Source organism: Emydura macquarii, unplaced genomic scaffold (assembly GCF_026122565.2).
Source record: "Emydura macquarii macquarii isolate MOO-44397 ecotype Brisbane River unplaced genomic scaffold, CSIRO-AGI_Emac_v2 contig_374, whole genome shotgun sequence".
Taxonomy (NCBI): Eukaryota; Metazoa; Chordata; order Testudines; family Chelidae; genus Emydura; species Emydura macquarii.
In genome coordinates, this window is record NW_027130511.1 from 3,250,472 (window position 1) to 3,270,358 (window position 19,887).

General features: G+C 41.2%; 1 protein-coding gene and 1 long non-coding RNA gene across 2 annotated transcripts in view; both read right to left on the minus strand.

The window, feature by feature from the left end:
* The window catches only part of TSHR (thyroid stimulating hormone receptor), a 206,915-nt gene that overhangs the window by 146,526 nt on the left and 40,502 nt on the right, over nucleotides 1-19,887 (minus strand). The gene's annotated exons all lie outside the window — the stretch shown is intronic.
* On the minus strand, nucleotides 7,826-10,322 carry LOC137142534 (uncharacterized). Its single transcript, XR_010916957.1, has 4 exons — nucleotides 10,243-10,322; nucleotides 8,394-8,476; nucleotides 8,226-8,300; nucleotides 7,826-8,107 (listed from the first exon to the last, which is right to left on the minus strand). It is a non-coding gene; the product is annotated as an uncharacterized lncRNA (long non-coding RNA).

Consider the following 19,887-nt stretch of genomic DNA (forward strand, 5'->3'; position numbering starts at 1 on the left):
ATGCAATTTGCTTGGTCACCCAAAGCCCAGCTCAATTTTGACCAACTAAAATCCACCTTTCACCACAGCCCTGATCCTGGCACACCCTGATCCAACTCGTCCAGTTCTGCACCCTTGTGCATTCTATTCATGGAAGATTACCCCTGCTGAGATAAACTATGAAATAGTGGACAAAGAGCTGCTCGCCATAAAAACTGCATTTAAAGAATGGTATCACCACCTTGAGTGAGCTCAGCACCCAGTACAGGTCTTCACCAATCATAAAAATCTCGAGCACCTCAACAAGGCCCAAGCATGGAACCAGCAGCAGCTAAGGTAGGCCTTGTTATTTTCTTGGTTTGAAATCACAATTACCTATTGTCCGGGAAGGTGAAATGGGAAAGCTGATGCTCTATCATGGTAGGGGGAATACTACCAGGGAAGCAAAGAACTGACTCCCAAGCTCCTCTATCTACTCAAGCCTGGTAACTTTGCCAATGCCAAAATCCAGCAAGATCTGATCTCCCTCATCCGGTTCACCTTAAAGGAAGACCTACTTGCCCAATGAATGTAGCCCCTGCCATTGGGGGCTAATATGTATCATTCTGTGTAGGATGGGGTAACATACTTCCACAAGCACATATATATGCCTACAGGCCCCCCCACTCCCGACTGAAGGTGCTACAGCTGTGCCATAATGCTCCATTGGCAGGTCACTTTCGCCGCCAGAAGACCACCCACATGGCTGCCCATTTTTTCTGGTGGCCCCACATGAGGGCCAAGGTCCAAGCATACATGGACTCCTGTGAGTGCTATGCACATACCAAATCACCCAAACCAGACCTGTTGGCACCCGTAGTATCATTGGAGAATCTGGCTAGTCCTTGGACTGCCATCAGCCTGGACTTTATCATGGAGCTCCCACCATTTTATGGCCACACCGTAGTCTTGACAGTAGTGGAGTGCCTGACCAAAATGACCCACTTCATCCCCTGCAAACAGCTGGCCTCTGCTGAGACTACCGCCCGACTCCTACTGCACAATGTGGTCCAGTTCCACGGAATCCCAGATCACATAGTTTTTGACAGAGGCCCACAATTCACCTCTCACTTCCAGTGTGAAGCATTCAGGCTACTAGACATCTGAACATTCACCTCCACTGCACACCACCCCAAAACAGATGGACAAACCAAATGGGCGTACCAAGTACTGGAACAGTACTTAAGGTGCTTTGTAAATTATCTTCAAAATAACTGGTCCACACTCCTGCTATATGCAGAGTTTTCCTACAGTAACACAGACCACACCTCTACATGTAGGAGCCCCTTCTTAGCTAATTACATGTTCCATTGCCATTTCCACCCAGCATTACCAGCAGCCTCCCCAAACTCTGCTGCCACCACCTGGATCCAACAGATGCATCTGATTCAGGAAAAACTCAGGAAGAACCATGGGCAACAAGCAGTTCCAGTATTAGGGCAGGCCACAAGGTATAGCTTGCTGCTATGGTTTGCCAGACCAAACAATCCTCCTGCAAATTAGACCACAAGTTCCTGGGCCCCTTTGCTGATATGCCAGCAGATTAATCCAGTTATATTCAAACTCCAGCTTCCCCATCTCCCAAAAATCCACCCAGTTTTCCATATTTCCCTTCTGAAGCCCTACATGGAGAATCCCTTCCCTGACTCAACCACACCACTGCCTCCACCAGTTGAAATCCAGGGCCACAAGAAATATGAAGTGCATGCTATCCTCTTCCTGATGGATCCGTGGAAACTTATATTATCTGGTGGACTGGGAAGTTTACAGTCCTTGAAAAGCACATTTGGGAGCCTATCTCCATGTCCATGCCCCTCACCTGGTGGAGGAATTCCAAAACATTCATCCAGACAAGCCTGCACCGGCACTACTACAAAAGGGGGCCTAAAGGGAGGATGATGTAAGAACCTGCAGGGCTAAAACCTGATACTAGGGGGATTCTGGACTACTGTTGCCTTCACATCACCACAGGAGATTTAGGCTGGATTCCTGCTGGATTCTGTGAATAGGGGCCCAGCAGGACCAGTAGGACTTGAGTGGCAGCTTCTCACAACCCATTGATTGGCTGGCACCAATACTTAAACCAAGAAACCATGACAGGAAATTGTCTGAGCAACAGTACAGACTGCCTGCCTACTTGCTTCACACCCTGAACGTGAGAGATCCCAGACACTGGCATCTGACTCTGCCTGCCTCCTGATGCCTCACTCTTGGTTTGCCCTCAGCCCTGTCTCAGACTCCGACCCTTTGGTATCTGACTGTCTGATTCCCAACTGCTGCTCTGACAATTAGGTCTGACAGTCCAAGATCCAGTCATGACAAATCCTCATAATTTCCTGTAACTTTAAAAATTTAAATGGATAAAAATTAAAAAGTGCTTAAAAATAAACAGCAATATTATCCTTCAAAATTATTTTTAAAAAGATTGAATTCTGCCAAGCCTATTTTTAACCTCCTTTCATGTGTAAATTCCCATCCCACCCACACCCCTAGGCAATTTTGCTGCCCAGCTTTCTATATTCAAACAGCTGCTTCCCTTTAATTTCTTTCCATTCTTAAATTCTTTGTTTTCTGATTAATAAAATATAAAAAACATTTATCATTGACTAATTGTTTTTCTCTGTAAGTATATTGCACAAAAGGGAATGGTATTCTGAGTACACATGAAATAGGTTATTTAAAAATTTGTGGGGGGAAATAAAAAGCAGGAAATGTATAGCTACATTTTGTGATTTTTAAAAAAAATCAGTATTATTTTAATGCTTCAAAATTGAAGTAGGGGATTTGGACTGCTCAAGGTACTAGCAATGGATTATGGCTCCTTTTACCACTAAGTCACCAAAAGTTCACATTGTGGATCCTTTTACCACTAGGTCATCGAAGGTTCACATTCAGTCTTAAAGAAAGCGGTAATGTATCAGAAAAGTTTTCAGTGGAACATGAGAAATGTGAGTTATTGGTCTAGGTCCAATTACTGTGACCAAATCATAGAAACTATCTTCCCACATGGACCCTAGTCCAGCTGTGCCCAAATCAGAGAATCTTCCCAAATGGAACCTTTATTTGGCAGTCTCATCAGTTCTAGAAGACTGATATGCATTCTGGCCTCCTAAAGAGTCCAAGTGCCTTGTGCTGTGTGATTATCCATGTGGGCTCTCCAGCCTATCAGGGAGATGTCTGTAATTAACACCTCGTTGAGTATGGAAGATAGAAAGGGAACTCACACACACACACATGTCCAGGGTCCCTCCACCATGCCAGAGAAGCCCCCATCTTGTAGGGTATTGTCACTATGCTATTCATTCAGTGCTTGATCTGTGTATGTACTATTAAGAGCCAAGCATGCAGGCTACAAAGATGGAGTCTGGTGAACAACATTAGTACATGACACCATATGGCCCAGGAGAGTAAAGCACATCTGAACCAATGTTCAAGGGTTGTGAATAATCATAGCTTGAAATCTGTCTGTAGGGAGGTAGGCCCTCACCTTGATTGAATCCAATGTTGCTCCTATCAATTCTGTGATTTGTGTTGGAATCAAGGTAGACTTTCCCATGTTTACACAGATTACCAGGGATGCTAGAAGCTGGAGCAGCAATGAACTTAATGTTGAAACTTCCAGATGAGACCTGCCAGTTTGAAGCCCGTCATCCAAGTATAAGAAGATGGTGGAGAAGCCTTGTCTCAGCTGAATTGCTACTACTCAGAACACTTTTATGAAGACTCTGGGAGTTGTAGTGAGCTTGTATTGACAGTGGTGGGATCCACCACAAACCTGAGGAATCATCTGTGAGGGGTGAATAGCCACATGAAAGTATGTCTTTTTGTAGTATTATTGATGGTATTAAACCATAGAGAATTTCAGTTTTTGAATAAAAAATTCAGTTGACAAGAATGGGTCTCCTGCCTCCTTTTTTCTTTGGAAATAGAAAATACTTTGTATACAATCCTTTTCCCCAATGTTGAGCGGGTACTGATATATTGCTCTTTGTTGGAGAAGAGACTGTACCTCCTGAAGGAGAATTACCTCATGATAGTGGTCCCAGAAAAGGAACAAAGAAGGGACTTTGGGGGGAGATGAGCAGATAAATTTGATGATATAGACAGAATGGATGATATCCAGTACCCACCTGTCTTTTGATATCACTACTGAGTTTTGGGAAAATTTTGCTAGGCATCTCCTGAAATAGGTCTCAGAATCAAGTGGAGATGGCATTGCTTTTGATACGGTCTCTCACAGTATTCTTATCAGCAAATTAAAGAAGAATGGGTTGGATAAATGGACTATAAAATGGATAGAGAACTGGCTAGAGCATAGGACTCAATGAGTAGTGATCAATGGCTCCATGTCTAGCTGGCAGCCGGTCACAAACGGAGTGCCCCAGGGGTTGGTGCTGGGGCTGGTTTTGTTCAACATCTTCGTTAATGATCTAGAGAATGGGGTAGATTGCACCCTCAGCAAGTTTGCAGATGACACTAAGCTAGGGGGAGTGATAGATACCCTAGAAGATAGGGATAGGATACAGAAGGACCTAAATAAACTGGAGGATAGGTCTCTGCATCTTTTGTCGTTTGGAAAGTGGCTCATGGGATCACTGGTGATAAAATGGTGGAGGTAAGGCCCTTGGTTTGCAGGACTATTATTTATATTTTCTCTTTGGGGCAGGTGTGTATACACCCAGGGAATGGAAAGCTGCCCTGAAGTCTTTCAATGAGTGCAAAGACTTGCCATCTTTTGTGATAAGTTTAGCCTCATCGCAAGGTATCATGTTTTGAACGTCCATTTATCAGAAGATAATGTAAGCTTATTTACTCTGAGGCCTTCGAGGCTTTGTAACAATGCATTTTGTAATCCATGGGAGAGTTCCTGGAAGCTGCCAGGACAATGATCAGTCATGGCTTATTTTACCTACCTATCATGGAGATAGAAGGATTTATGTAAAATATATGTGTGAAATAAATGATCTTTTAAAGAAATTTCACTAAAAATCTTTTTGCCTTTATTATTAGACTGTAAATAATTTAAAGTCAAGGGTTTTAAAGCATTATGGGTATGTCTACACTGCAATTAGACAACCACGGCTGGTCCAGGCCAGCTGACCTGAGCCCCTGGGGCTGTTTAATTGCAGTGTAGACGTTTGGGCTTGGGCTGCAGCCTAAGGTCTGGGACCATGCCCCACGCACGTTGCATGGCCCTAGTGCCCGGGGTCCAGCCTGAGCCCAAACACCTACACCCCAATGAAACAGCCCCTTAACTCGAGTCTTGTAAGCCTAAACCAGCTGCAATTACCAGCCAGCTGCAAGTTTTTAATTGCAGTATAGACATACCCTAAGTGTCCTCTCTGCCTTCAAATTGTTGTATCTGTGCCTGAGTGAATTTAAGTCAAAACTGTCAGAAACCAGTCAAAACTTAAAACTCTTTGGCAAGCAGCTAACATGATATGTACACACAACAGGAAGTGACTTCTCTGGTCTGTGTCTGTTTAAAAGAAGAAGAAGTGTGTGAAAAAGTATGAAAGAATAATATTAGAACAATTTTTTGTGGTAGAACACTCTTTTAACATAACCACCATTGGTATATTATTATAATACACTAATGGTAGTTCAATTTTTTTGCACGATAGTCATAAATACAGGTTGCCCCAGTGAATAATGTAATTATAATAATTTTTGTAGTCATTGAACTTTTGTTCAAACTATTGTTAACGTTCATTTGGGATTGGTTAAATAATGTAGCCAGTTGCTTGGCAGAACCTAGATTAAAATTTGTAAGTACATTTAAAAACAAACCATCATAATTTTAATGTAGTACTGATAGCTGTATTATAGCTACAATGTTTATAATAACATAACAATATGTATTGTTTGGTTATCTGTGTTATAAATTGTTAAACTTAACCAAATTCATGCAAATATATAAAAAATCAGGTTCCAGTTAAGCAATATGGTGTTGGGCTAATTATCAGTATTATTAACCCAACAACAGGGTAACAGGGCAGGCACCCTAGAACTGATTTTGTGAGATTTACCTTGGATCAACCTGTGACTGACATACTAGGGCACCCGGGCTTGTTGATTATAGGTTGATACAGCTAACTGTTATTGAAACTGTTGCACAGGGCCCATATTCTGTACAATATGTTAAAGTTCCTTGTGTAATGGAATTTTGTGTTGCATTTTTAGTTAATATTTTAACAGTATACTTTTTGGATTCTGTTTTGGTATGCAATGCCATTGTAAATTTTTTTTGTCATTTTGGTATTTTTGAGGGTTGACCTGGTCAAATGGTTCACCATTCAAGTATGCAAAAATATCTGGCTGTTTTCTATGGTCTTTTGGCTTCCTGACCTAGCAAACCTCTTTCTGTTCACGAGGTAAAAGATAATTTGTAAATGGCTCCTTTTGTATGTCCAAACAATAAAACTAATTTATTTGCCAAAAAGGGATCTAGGGGGTAGGATGTAAACAGGTTCTCATACATTTGTGAACCAGCCCATCACTCCTGTTTAATTTCTTGGATTAATGGAAGTCAAGAGGATTTAATCAGTAATTTGAAGTCCATAAGGAAATTAAAAATATTGTAAACTAATTTGGCAGTTAAAACTCTCAGTATAGGATGTTCCCTTTAAAAAACATTAAGGAACTGATTAAATCCTCCAAATTGATTCTTCACTATCTCTTACACAAATGGTAGGTAATATTGTATCTCTTTTTCAAAGTCGGTAAAAGCTTTTCCTTTAAATGTTACCACAACTTCTGCCATTGCTAAGGCTCTGGTAGAATTGATGTTTTTTCACTTGGGGCTCTCATAAAAAATAACATGAATACGTTTTATTGATTATGTATTTCACAATTGTGTATAATATAATTTAACAAAATTTCCACTTCCCTTATCAACCACAGGTTTTGGGGATAACGGAAAGAACCAATCAAATTATTAAATTAAAAGCTGGTAAATGCCCATGGCAAATTGGGATGTTTTAATTCCCATAATTTTCATGGCTTTTAGAATAACTTCTGCTGGCCAATCACCTTTTGAAGTGATGACTAAAAGAGAAATGGAATTATGGCAGACCAATGACTCTCAAACAAGGAAAATTAAAATGGATATACCCCCTGCTTGCTAGGAATGGTGCTCTGTTTACCTCTTTGGTGGCTAGGCCAGTTAGAGACTGACAAGGCACTACAACCTTGGCTAAGAGATTTCTTTTAGCTCAAGCAGTAGAAGCTCATGCATTAAGATATAGCGGTCCCAGATTTGATCCATGCTGTTACTATGATGAGGCTGTAGTAGGCTCATCAATCTCTACGGGGCATGGCCACCACTACAGGGAGACAGAGCACCACTGTGAGCAAGCAGGGGGATTACATACTCCCCCTGGGCAGGAAAATACATCCTGGAGCTTCAGAGACTTTCCCACTTGAATTGCCTGAAATCCTCCTACCAGCCAGCACTTGTAACACTGACCCCACGCAGGGGCATCGGCCGCTGGGATCAAACCTAGAATCTATGGAGCTTAATGCACAAGCCTCTACTATTTGAGCTAAAAGACACATATCTATTAGATAAGGCCATAGCAGGCTCATCAATTTTTAGGGGGTCTAGCCACCACTAAGCAGAGGATTATACTTGCAAAACCATATATGCAAGGTGTTTTGGTATGTAGGTGGTAGAATTGGCCTATTTTATTTAAATACAAAAATAAAGTAAAGTAACTGGAAAGTTAGTAACCAAGCCATGCTTTTTTCATATATCAGAGCATGGCTGCCAAAGATGGTTAAAACCATATCACCTTATTAACAAACTTTGTTTATTTTTATATAAACTATTTGTCATTGGTAACAAACAAAAGGAAAATAAAGGTTTACCATGCTAATCAATTAAAGTTATATCAGGAAAAAGACATATCTATGCAGGTCTCCGAAAATCCAAGATTCTCAGAGGAGACCAAAGTTGGAATTGGCTCACAGCAGAATGTGGCTGGCAACACTGTTCTCCTCTGCAGCAGTCTTGGTCCCTTGACAGTTATTCACTGTGGCACCTTGTTGATTAACTAAATGTGGACTCTTGACCTTCAGTGTTTGACTCCTATGTGGAGGAAACAAAGAAAATGGACTTTTGTGTAAAACTTCCAGATGGTGTGAACCCTAACACTATAATAACTGTGGTCTGGAGAGCCAACAGATGCAATCCGCTGTAAGAACACCTTTTGTGCACTGCTGTCATTCTTGGAGCAGTATGATCTCATCTCCAGATGGCAGTATTCCGAATCTGGGGAAGACTAATAACCAAAATATTGGACAGTATTAAATGTATAGCCTGGATTAATGGTGTCAATATAAAGTGTCAATTTATATACTGAAAAAATATGTACCTGAAAGGGTCCCAACAGTCAAATCATTTCCCCAAATCCAGTAATGTGATCAAGGGAACCAACTCCTAGCAAGCTCCATCAAACTGTAAAGGGCATAACAGGCAAAAATGTCTCTTAGTAATGAGCTAGTGGATGTAACCAAGGTGCCCTATGTAAACTGGCAAAAGGTCTTTCCCCTAATTTATAGCTCCTGATGGCAGGGGAAGGATGCAAAACATATATCACAACGGGAAATGATTCAAAGGCAGGGGTGTGTAAAATTCCTTATGAAACGTGGAAAAACAGAACCCAGTGTGAAAACTCAGCATGGGAACAAATTTAATGATAGAGAAATTGAAATTTGCAAAGAAAGTGAAATATAAAGCATGTACCCAAATTAAATCTGTTAGAAAAGGCCTAATAACCAATGCTCAATTTGGACAGGAAAAATGGAAACCAGTAGTGGATTACAATTATGATGATCCACTGCAGAATTCTGTTAAATATCCTATTTTAATAGAAAGTCGTGCTAGCAGACTAACTGCTACTCCTTTACCAGGAGTATTAGTCATTCAAGTTTAATTCAGGCACATTCTTGTTAAGTTAAACACGTCAAATTGGTATATGGGTGAGCTTAATTATTGTGAAATACACCAAGATGGCTTTTTTCTTCTCATTCCTTGTGGATAGGATTAGTGCTTATCAGCAACAAGTAGTGAATAATGCAAATCATTTGTTCTGCATATGGTAAACATGTTAAAGATCATCACTGACACCCTATAATTTTTTAAAATTGGGAAAGGTCCCACATTTAATCAAAGATGAGCAAATTTTAAATTGGTTTTGGCTAAAATGCATTCAAAGACATGGGGTGGAGGAGAGCCAAATGCTCAACTAAATGTAAAAAGATATCAGGGCATCGGAAACATAGGATCTGTGACCCCATATCCTAATCATGATTCATGTTATTTAAGAAAAATAGTGGTATATCAAAATCCTGGTATGTCTCTTTCACGGTGGCTTTACCTGTGTTCAGTTCAAACATGGATGTGTTTAACTAATTGGCAACTGTCTACCATATAGGTCACCTGTAAAACAATGTCAACAGAGAGCAACTGAATGTTCCTCCTTTAGTGGTGTGTCTCCTGGAAACCCAAACCTAGAATGAAGCTGCAGCGACATGAGCTGTGGGAGGGCTGTGTCACCACCCTTTTGACTGTTTCCAGCCACCACTCTTGAGACTCACTTGAAACTGCTATACCAGGGTTTAAAGTCTAAATCTCATTCAAAACAACAAGCTGTGCATAAACTGTGCTTGCTGCACCACTGTGACATATCGGGGTACATCCAGACCAGTGAGGGGCTGAGTCACCCCTGCCCTGTAACTTGGGGTGCCTTGTAATGCCTTGCGGATGTAGCTCCAAACTGGACTGCACACAAACAGCCATCAGCATGCAGGTCATGTCTAGATGAATTTGTGTAACTTCAGCCTGCCAGTTCCTGGCTCTCACAGCTTTGATTATACTGGAGGGTGACCCCAACACATCAAGGTCCTGGATTTTCCCTCAGAAATGTATGTCTTCTACTGCCCAGCCCTCTCCTAGACTGTCCAAATATATTAAATCCATTACTCCTTTAAGGCAATAATATATACTAGTTTGTTATCTTAAACAGAGTTACCCAGACACTTACAGTTAAACACACTGGATTAGATAAAACAATAAAACAAGTTTATTAACTACAAAGTGATAGATTTTGAGTACAAGTAAAGAGGAATAAAAGTAAAAAATAGTTACAAGAAAAATAAAGATAAACTGCTTTCTAGTGCCTAACTTAACAAACTATATTAGATTCAAGCAAAGTTTCTTACCACATGCTTCTAGCAGCATTAATGATCCAACTCTTCAGGTCAGGATCCCTCCCCCAGAATCCATCAGCTGTGTCTTTCTCTTTTCAGGTGCAGACAATGTGTTGGACAGGGAGAGAGATAGAGGGCTGTCTTGGGGCATTTGCTCCTTCTTTTTATAATTTTTAGTCCCTCTTTGAAAAACATTTTCAGCTGAGAACCAAGAGACAGGCAGTCTGCTGGAGCAAAGATGTTGCCTGCTGGACTTTTTCACCTGTGTGAGCTTTCTTTGTTTTCTCCCTTCCCCACTTCTGCTTGATGACTCCATTTACTCCATTTAAGACAAGCATATATTCCTTTGTCCAAGACAGGCCTGTTTGACCAGTTTGGTTCTATGTGAGTCTGAACGTGTATTTTTAACATCATAAAGAGAAAAATTTATAACTTTATGCATACAGCTGCTACACACATTTTACCACTATATTACTGATCAGCAAGTTATGAGTTTCAAATGATACCTCACAAGCATACCTTGTACAAAGATTGCTTCAGTAGAGTGTAGGGTGTGAACTCAGGAGTGTATTCCATCATAGTGCCCCTCCAAGCACATTCTTGGGGCTGCTAACACATCCTAGTGCTCCTGCTTTTCCATTAGCAGTATAGCTGCTGCATCACAAAGCCTATGAAACTGCAGAGCCAAATTCATTTGCCTTTGCAACTCTAAATGCTTGTGTATCATTGTTCATATTAATGACTGTCATGATCATGACACTCGTTAGTGTGTGCTCCATGCTGCCTGACAGCAGTTCAGAAATGGTATTGGCAGAATTAGTGGATGCCAGGACAGGAATCATGGGAGTTTGTGAGAACCCCAGTCCCAGAATTCCTATAATTTCAAGATGGCATCCCACAATGCACTGCAAAAATGTCATAGAACTCATTGGTGTTGCTGCACGAACTCCTGCACATGGCCCCCCCTCGGGCTAACAGTCAACCCACGACCTGACCTTATTAGGGCGTTACCATGGATACGGCTACACCTTTGGCTCCCACCTCATATATGTGGAATGTAACTGACCAGGGGAGACTAAACTCCCCAGCAACCAGGAAAACTGCAAGGGTCCCCCGGCCAATCCAGTGCTGACACGAAGCCCATATCATGTTCCTGGGCCAATCAGTTAACCCTTCATGTCCCATTTAGTTCATAAAGAGGGGTCTTTCCCAAGCCCCCTCGGAGAGTCTCATCGAAACCAGCCTGATCCCCTGGTCCTGATTCTCCCCGCTCACGTCTTTTTCCCCCCCCGAGCGTGAATCGTTTTGCTGGCCGTATCGATTTAATCGTGGAATGCTGTGGATATCAGTCTGTGTGTTCGCCTGTGTGGTGATGGTGAGAAGCAAACTATCAGTCTGTATTTTACAGCTACGTTGTCTGTTTAACTGTCTGCATGAAATCTCTGTGTGTCTGTGTAGAAGTATTCTGTCTTGTAATTCACTGTTTCTGCCACTGTGCCTTATAGTAACCGTCTGTGTAACCCCCTCTTCCCCCCCCTTCTGTTTCCTGCAAGCAGCTAACTGTCTTTGTAGCATAGTGGTAAGAGTCCTTGTCTACTTAGTGAGAGACCCGAGTTTGATTCCTGGGCAGGGAACCACTGTCTGTTTAATATTAGTTTAGGTCTTTATAGTTAGTTGCCTGTTTAATACCTTGTTATATCAATATATGTTTTGTGCTTAATTGTTTTTATATCCTTTTATATTATTCTATATTTTATACTTAATTGTTTGTTTAGATGAGTATAACTAGTTAAAAATCTATATTACTCCTGTGTTTATAATACAACTCATTTATTCCTTAACTGACTCCTTATTGACTCTGGGGGATTGTTAACCTGTTGGGACAATTGGCAGAACATTGAACCTTGAGATATCTGCCCAGAACATTGAGTGGTTATTTTGAACAAATGCAAAACTATGTGGATGCAATGATTAACAAAGAAACTATTGCTTCACCTTAACTAGCCACTTCATCTTGAATGGTCCCTTGAAATATGCGTTAACTGCTTATGCTGAGCAATCTGTTCCACCTTCTAATTAGCTGTGACACTTGGGTATGTCTACACAGTAATTAGACACCCACGGCTTGTGGGGCTCAGACTAAGGGGCTGTTTAATTGTGGTGCAGGTGTTCAGGCTTGGGCTGGTGCTCAAGTTCTAGGATGCTGTGAGGTGGGAGTCTCCCAGAGCTCAGGCTCAAACATCTACATTGCAATTAAACTGCCCCTTAGCCGAGGCCCACGAGCCCAAGTCAGCAGGCACAGGCCAGCTGCAGGTGTCTAGCTGCGGTGTAGACGTACCCCTTGAGTACATTTCCCAGACCTGAAGAGCTGTGTATAAGCTAGAAAGCTTGTTTTTCTCACCAACAGAAGTTGGTCCAATAAAAGATATTACCTCACCTACCTTGTCTCTCAAAGGAAACTATCATAAGCTGGCATAACAAAGTGGCTGGACACACTTCAGGCTCTGGGAGCAGAGATGCAGTGGGACATTATGCTATTAAAATAGTAGGGTAGACAGGAAAGGCACTGCTTGGGGAAGTAGACAGTCATGTAGGGTATATAAGCATAGGTTTCAGGTGTGTCTTTACCAATCCTAAGCCATGCCTCACCATCTAAACGGCTATTTATACCCCTGCCGGGAGGCTAACCATGTATGTAACCTACACTCCTCTGTAAGATGTATGCAGTGCAGACATACATTTTGTTTAGTAATAAAGGAATTTAGAAGAAAGGCAGAAGGAAATAAAAAATGAAACAATAATGAATGAGCTGTTATGTCCAATATACATACAGTATTTATGATCATATAGAAGTAACAGACAGGGAAAACCTGGAATAGAGGGAATGTGATGCTATAGTTCAAATGTTAATATTCTCACCCAGCTTTAGAATGGATATGGAAAATGTGCAAACAACCATATAATGTAATATATAAATATACAATTGTGTAACAATATAATGAAATATAGAATGTAATATTGGTTCCGCTATGCAACTCATTTTCTGTTTAACAAAATATTAAATCTATGAAGAGGATATGTAAACTCTACTACCTGATTTATGCTTTAAATCTGGCTTTTTTTTTGTATAATGAAAATGTGTATTATAGATCACAAAAATAAAATACTTATTTTAAAAGAATAACTTAATATCAGTTTCTACATCTATAAAAGAGAGATATTTACCCACAACCTTTGAGATTCTAGGAAATGAAAAACCTCATGTAAATGAGGTTCCCTCTCATTCAGGTTATTCAGTTCCCCCTCTCGTTTCTTTGCAATGGGAACTGAAATACAACCTGTCACTAGATAGTGACACATCAATCATTAAGAAGAATTTCAGAGGCAAAAAGGGCAGCTATCAGGACTTAGGCATCTAATTGTTCTTTCTACCTATGTAAATCTCATCCTAAAGCAGGAGCATTCACAGATGTGCTTTTGCAACTCAAACACTAACTGATTGTGCTAGTTTCTCCTGTTTCCCTGGGGAACACACAGAACAATGAGGATAATTTATTTTTGGAGAAAAATACCTCCATGGGGTATGAAAGTTATAATAATACTAATATGAGAAGTTTTATATTGCTTTTCATTCACAGAACTCTAAGTGCTTTACAAAGGTAGTGAAGAACTATAACCCAACTCACAGCAGAGTGTTGCCGTGAGTGCTATAGTATACCAGTCCCAATATATACGTTACCATGTTCTGTGCACCACATCGATAGTGTTGTTGGTCCTACAAGCATCATATTCTTCCAGCTCTAGCTCTTTGTGAGCTCACAAGAATACTTACACACTTCAAATAAGAAAGAGCCGTTTACTAGGTCTCCCAGAAAACAGAAGTTGCAAGTACCCTAGGCATTATACCTTAACAGCTATTAACGAAAGGATAAACCCAATGCACAAGTCCCAAACCAGTTCCTAAAGGCAGTTCAATACACGAGAGTGAATGAAGGTGGGGGTCCTCAGGCCCAATACCCTGGATACTCCAGGCCATCCCTTTCCTCTATACCAGGGGTGGGGAACCTTTTTTATGTCAAGGGCCTGATGGTGGCCCTGGCGGCGGGGGAGAATTCGGCAGCGGCGCGGTTTCACGGCGGCGGGGTTCCGAAAAGGGTCAAACGGCGGCAGGGTTTTCGGCGGCAGGGTTTCGGTGGCGGGCACTGCCCCCCCCCCCCCCCATGGAACGCTGCTGCTGCCGTGAAACCGTGCCGCCGCCGAATTCCCCCCGCCGCCAGGTCCAGAACAAATTATTTCGCGGGCCTTATACGGACGTTCCCCACCCCTGCTCTATACAATCACTCACAGGCCTGCGGTTCCCATGGCCAGAATCCAGCTCTTTTGTTTAGCACTTATAGTCTCATCCACACAACCTCCATTTGCACTACAACTTCCACTCTCCCACTTACCAGCAGGAAGTTGCTTCACAACCTGGTCTTAGGTTTTCAGTTCCAGTTCCTCAGCTCACCTCCCTTCTTTCTGCAGCCAGCTCTCAGGCTGCTGCCTCTTGTGGTAGCCTACTATTCCTGCTTATATGCACCTCCAGGATCTGGTACTCACTGACAGTATTTCCCTTTCTTGTGTTGGAGGGATTATGGATCCCTCTACAGACTGGATATTACTTTGGAGGTTAACAGCACCCAGCAACATGACAACAGGTTCACTGCAGTATTATGCTTACTTTAAAGATGGGAAAACTGAGGCCCAGTTGACTTGCCCAGCAACACAGAAATAATGATTGTCTGAACTAAGATTAGAATCCAGATCCCCTGATTCCCAATCCTGTGTCCTAACTTCTGCACCTGTTGATTTTCAGTAATCTTGTACCACATAGTGGGAAATCAGAATTCATCAAAATGGTCTAGTTAATCAGAATCCCTTTCTGGGCTACCCTTACAGTGGATTCCTCAGCTTCTAATGACAGATTTTCATCATGACAGAATCCAGTACATGGCCTTGTTGGCTGGATGTGGCTACTTTTCGTAACTAAATGTGAAATTATTACCATTGTGTGTTCCCTTGGTCTCTCTGACAATCAGGGTCTACAGATAATCTGTATATGCCCTAAGGTGAGGGATTAATACGTCTTCATAACCTCATAGGTCTTTTCCAGATGTGATTTCTAGAATTCATTATGTGATTAAAAAAAAGCCTAATACAGACATTTTATGTACAGGCTAGTACTTGAAGCACAAAACCACGAATCAGATCCAGCTTCTACTTTAATCTGCCTACTATAGGGCTTCTTGGCTCTTCCTCTAAAGCGTCTGATACTTGCCACTGTCAGACATAAGATACTGAACTAGACACACTACTGATCTGAAGCAGTATGGCAATTCCTCTGTTCCCTGACTGTAGATTGGTCACTCAGACCAAAACTTTCAAAACTGACTTCTGGTTTGTGTGCCCAGCTTGATACATATCAGGTCTGATTTTCCAAAATGCTAAATATTTACATTTCCCATTAACTTCAATTGGAGTTGCGGTTATTCAGCACTTCTGAGAATCAGAATTATAGAATCATAGAAGATTAGGGTTGGAAGGGACTTCAGGAAGCCATCTAGTCCAACCCCCTGCTCAAAGCAGGACTAACCTCAGCTATATCATCCCAGCCAGGGCTTTGTCAAGCCTCAGCTTAAAAACCTCTAAAGATGGAGATTCCACCACCTCCCTAGGTATCACAGTCCAGTGCTTCATCACCTTCAGAGTGAAAAAGATTTTCCTAATAGCCAACCTAGACCTCCCCCACTGCAACTTCAGACCATTGCTCCTAGTTCTGTCATCTACTACCACTGAGAACAGCCTAGCTCCATCCTCCCTGGACCCCCCTTTCAAGTAGTTAAAGGCTGCTATCAAATTCCCCCCTCATTCTTCTCTTCTGCACACTAAACAAGCCTAGTTTCCTCATCCTCTCCTCATAAGTCATGTGATCCAACCCCCTAATCCTTTTTGTTGCCCTCCTCTGAATGCTCTCCAATTTGTCCACATCCTTTCTATAGTGAGGGGCCCAAAACTGGACACAATACTCCAAATGTGGCCTCACCAGTGCTGAATAGAGGGAAATAATCACTTCTCTCGAACTGCAGGCAATGCTCTTACTAATGCAGCCCAATATGCCATTAGCCTGCTTTGCAATAAGGGCACACTCTTGACTCATATCCAGTTTCTTGTCCACTGCAGCTCCCAGGTGTTTTTCCGCAGAACTGCTGCTTAGCCAGTCGGCCCCCAGTCTGTAGCAATGGGATGGGATTCTTCCATCCTAAGTGCAGGACTCTGCACCTGTCCTTGCTGAACCTCATCAGATTTTTTTTGGCCCAATCTTCCAATTTGTCTAGGTCTTTCTATATTCTATTCCTACCCTCCAGCATATCTATCACTCCTCCCAGTTTAGTGTCATCTGCAAACTTGGTGAAGGTGCAATCCACCCCATCCTCCAAAGCCTTCATGAAGATGTTGAACAAAACCAGCCCCAGCACCGACCCCTGGGGCACTCCACTTGTTACTGGCTGCCAACTAAAGGTCTCTGAAAAATTGAAGCACCTTGTGAACATTTTGTCTTTAACCTCTCCTGCCTCCATTTCCCAACCTTATAGTAGTGTTGTAAGGCATAATAAGTTAAAGCTTATAAAGTTTGTTGTACAGAAGCAGCATAGCAATATAAAGTATAATTACATCTGAATTAGAATAAGATTTGAACCCAAGTCTCTAAAGGTGAAAAGCTGCTACTGTGGCCCACTGAACAACCATAACTGGCCTCTGTTAAATAATGTGAAAATGAACAGACTTCTCACATTCTTATATGCTTTACTGCACAGGACTAAAAAAGGTTTCCCAGATGTTTATATTGCCTCAAATGCTAACTTTCACAAAAAAAAAAAAGAAAAAGAAAAAAGTAAGACAGCTCTGTACAAATCTGCCACTGCACATATTATACACAAAAGTTCCAAATGAGCTTGTGTTTATTTTGATCTTAATAGTGAAAAACCAAAATGATACAGCCAGAAACATTTGAGTGATGCTTTATTGCTTATTACTTTTTACACTTAGTGGAGCACTAAACCTCTTTAAATGTTTCCACGATCCCATAAGTTATGGTTTAAAAAGGTGCTTTAAAAATATTAACTAAAAGAAAAACATTTTAATACTGGTTGTAACTACAGCAAATGAGGCTACAAAAAAAGTGGGATGGGAAAGATGGTTAAAGACAAAGATCCATTATGCTTTGTTCAAAAGAAGGAAATGGATCAATAGAAAAATCTACCTGTCATCATCAATGTCTCTCCTTAAGGAAAGTTATGATTAGATCAGGAAAGCAAAGTTAACCTACTTTCACAGTAAGAAATCTGTATGATCTGTTAGTTATTCTAGCTATTGCTATTTATTATTTTATAGGGCTCAAAATGCTCTAGGCACATCACAACAGACAGTGTTCCCGCATAAAAGAAATAACAGTCTAAGTTTTAAATGTCATCATAGAATCACAGAAACACAGGGCTGGGAGGGATCTCAAGAGATCATCTAGTCCAACCCCCTGTGCTGAGGTAGGATCAAGTATACCTAGACTATCCCTGACAGGTGTTTCTCTAACTTGTTCTTAAAAACTCCTGGGATGGAGATTCCACAAACTCCCTTGAAAGCATAGTCCACTGCTTAACTATCCTTATGGTTGGAAAATTTTTCCTAATATCTAACTCAAAACTCCCTTGCTACAAATTAAGCCCATTAAGTTTTTGTACTATCTTCAGTGAATATGGAGAACAATTGATCACCATACCCTTTATTAGAGCCCTTAACATATTTGAAGACTTATCAGATCTTCCCTCAGTCTTCTTTTTCCAAGACTAAACATGCCCAGTTTTTTCTCATCATAGCTCCAGTTTTCTAAATCTTTATAATTTTTGTAGCTCTCCTCTGGACTCTTTCCAATTTCTCCACATCTTTCCTCAAGTGTGAGAACAAAAAGCAGACACAGTAATCCAGCGGAGGCCTCACCAGTGCCAACAGAGCAGGACGGTTTCCTCCCGTTTTACATGTGACACTCCTTGTTAATATGCCCCACAACATTTGCCTTTTTCACAACTGCATCACACTGTTGACTCATATTCAGTTTGTGAACAATTATGACCTGCGCATATTTTCTGCAATACTTCTATGTAGTTTTTCTCCATTTTGTAGGTGTGAATTCTATTTTTCTTTCCTAAGTGCAGTACTTTTCACTTATCTTTATTGAATTTAATCTTGTTGATTTCAGACCAGTTCTCCAATTTGTCACACTCATTTTGAATTCTAATCCTGTCTTCCAAAGTGCTAGCAGCCCCATCCAGTGTGATGTTATTCATACATTTCATAAATATATTCTTCACTCCATTATAAAAGTCATTAAAAAGAAAATATTGAATACTACCGGACCCAGGTCAGAGCCCTGCAGTATCTCACTAGACATATCCCTCAAGTTTGACCATGAACCACTGATCACTACTCTTTGAATATAGTCTTTGAACCAGCTTGGCACACACCCTACAGTAATACACACCTCATTTCCTATAGTTTGCTTATGGGAATGTCATGCAGGACTGTGTCAAAAGCCTTACTAAAGATATATCATGTCTATAGCTCCCCTCCTATTAATTAGGCCAGTAATCTTCTCAAAGAAGGAAATTAGGTTGATTTGGCATGGTTTTTCCTTGACAAATCCACATAGGCTATTACTTATAACCCTATTATCTTCTAGGGGCTTGATTGTTTAATAATTTGTTCCAGTATTTTTCCAGCTATCTAAATTAGGCTGACTGGTCTCCAGCTTCTGGTGGATTTATATGCCGTACCTGAAGTTCTGATTCCTCGGGGTGCAATGACAATGATGGGACAGACTTCTTAAAGCAAAGAATTATTTGTTGGCACAAAAACATTTAAGAGAAAACAGATCTTAAAACAACAACATCAATCTATACGCAGTCCTGTCTACCTAGAGCTTACTGTCTCCATGATAAAAAATAAAAGCTAACAACTCATCCATCTTGTCTCGCTATCTCAACTTCTTCAGACTCTTCTTTAGTGCCTGTGTCCGTGTTACCCTGTCCCCTGGACTGACCTTGGCAACTGAACTTCCACACGCACACTTTCCTCTCCTGGATGGGGATTTTTTTACCTGCTGAGGTAATCTCAATTAGCAGTTGAGACTGCAGACCAAGTCCCAGTCTGAGAGTATGAGATTAACATGATTCGAACCTGATAGAAGGGTGATGGTTTGATGCCCAAGAACTGAATAGTAGTGCATTCCAAAGACCAGAAAAGGTCAGAGGTGCAGATAGAGTAGTAACTGTGACAGAAATTTTACTTAAAAATGTCCTCATCTCTGGGGCCTGATCTGGGAGGCATGATCAGAGTTCACCTACCATATTGGATTCTATTTAAAATCTGTCTGGAGGAGGAGGCAATGGTGGTGTCAATGCCTACATTATAACTTTTAGGTCAGTAGTTGGAGCACTCACTTGGGTTGTAAGAGACCTATGTTCAATTCCCCCTTGCCTGAGGGGGTCTCCCACACCCCTCAGGAGAATATTCTAACCACTGAGCTAAGAGATATTCTCATGTGGGTCCTGCTCAGTCTTTCTTGTT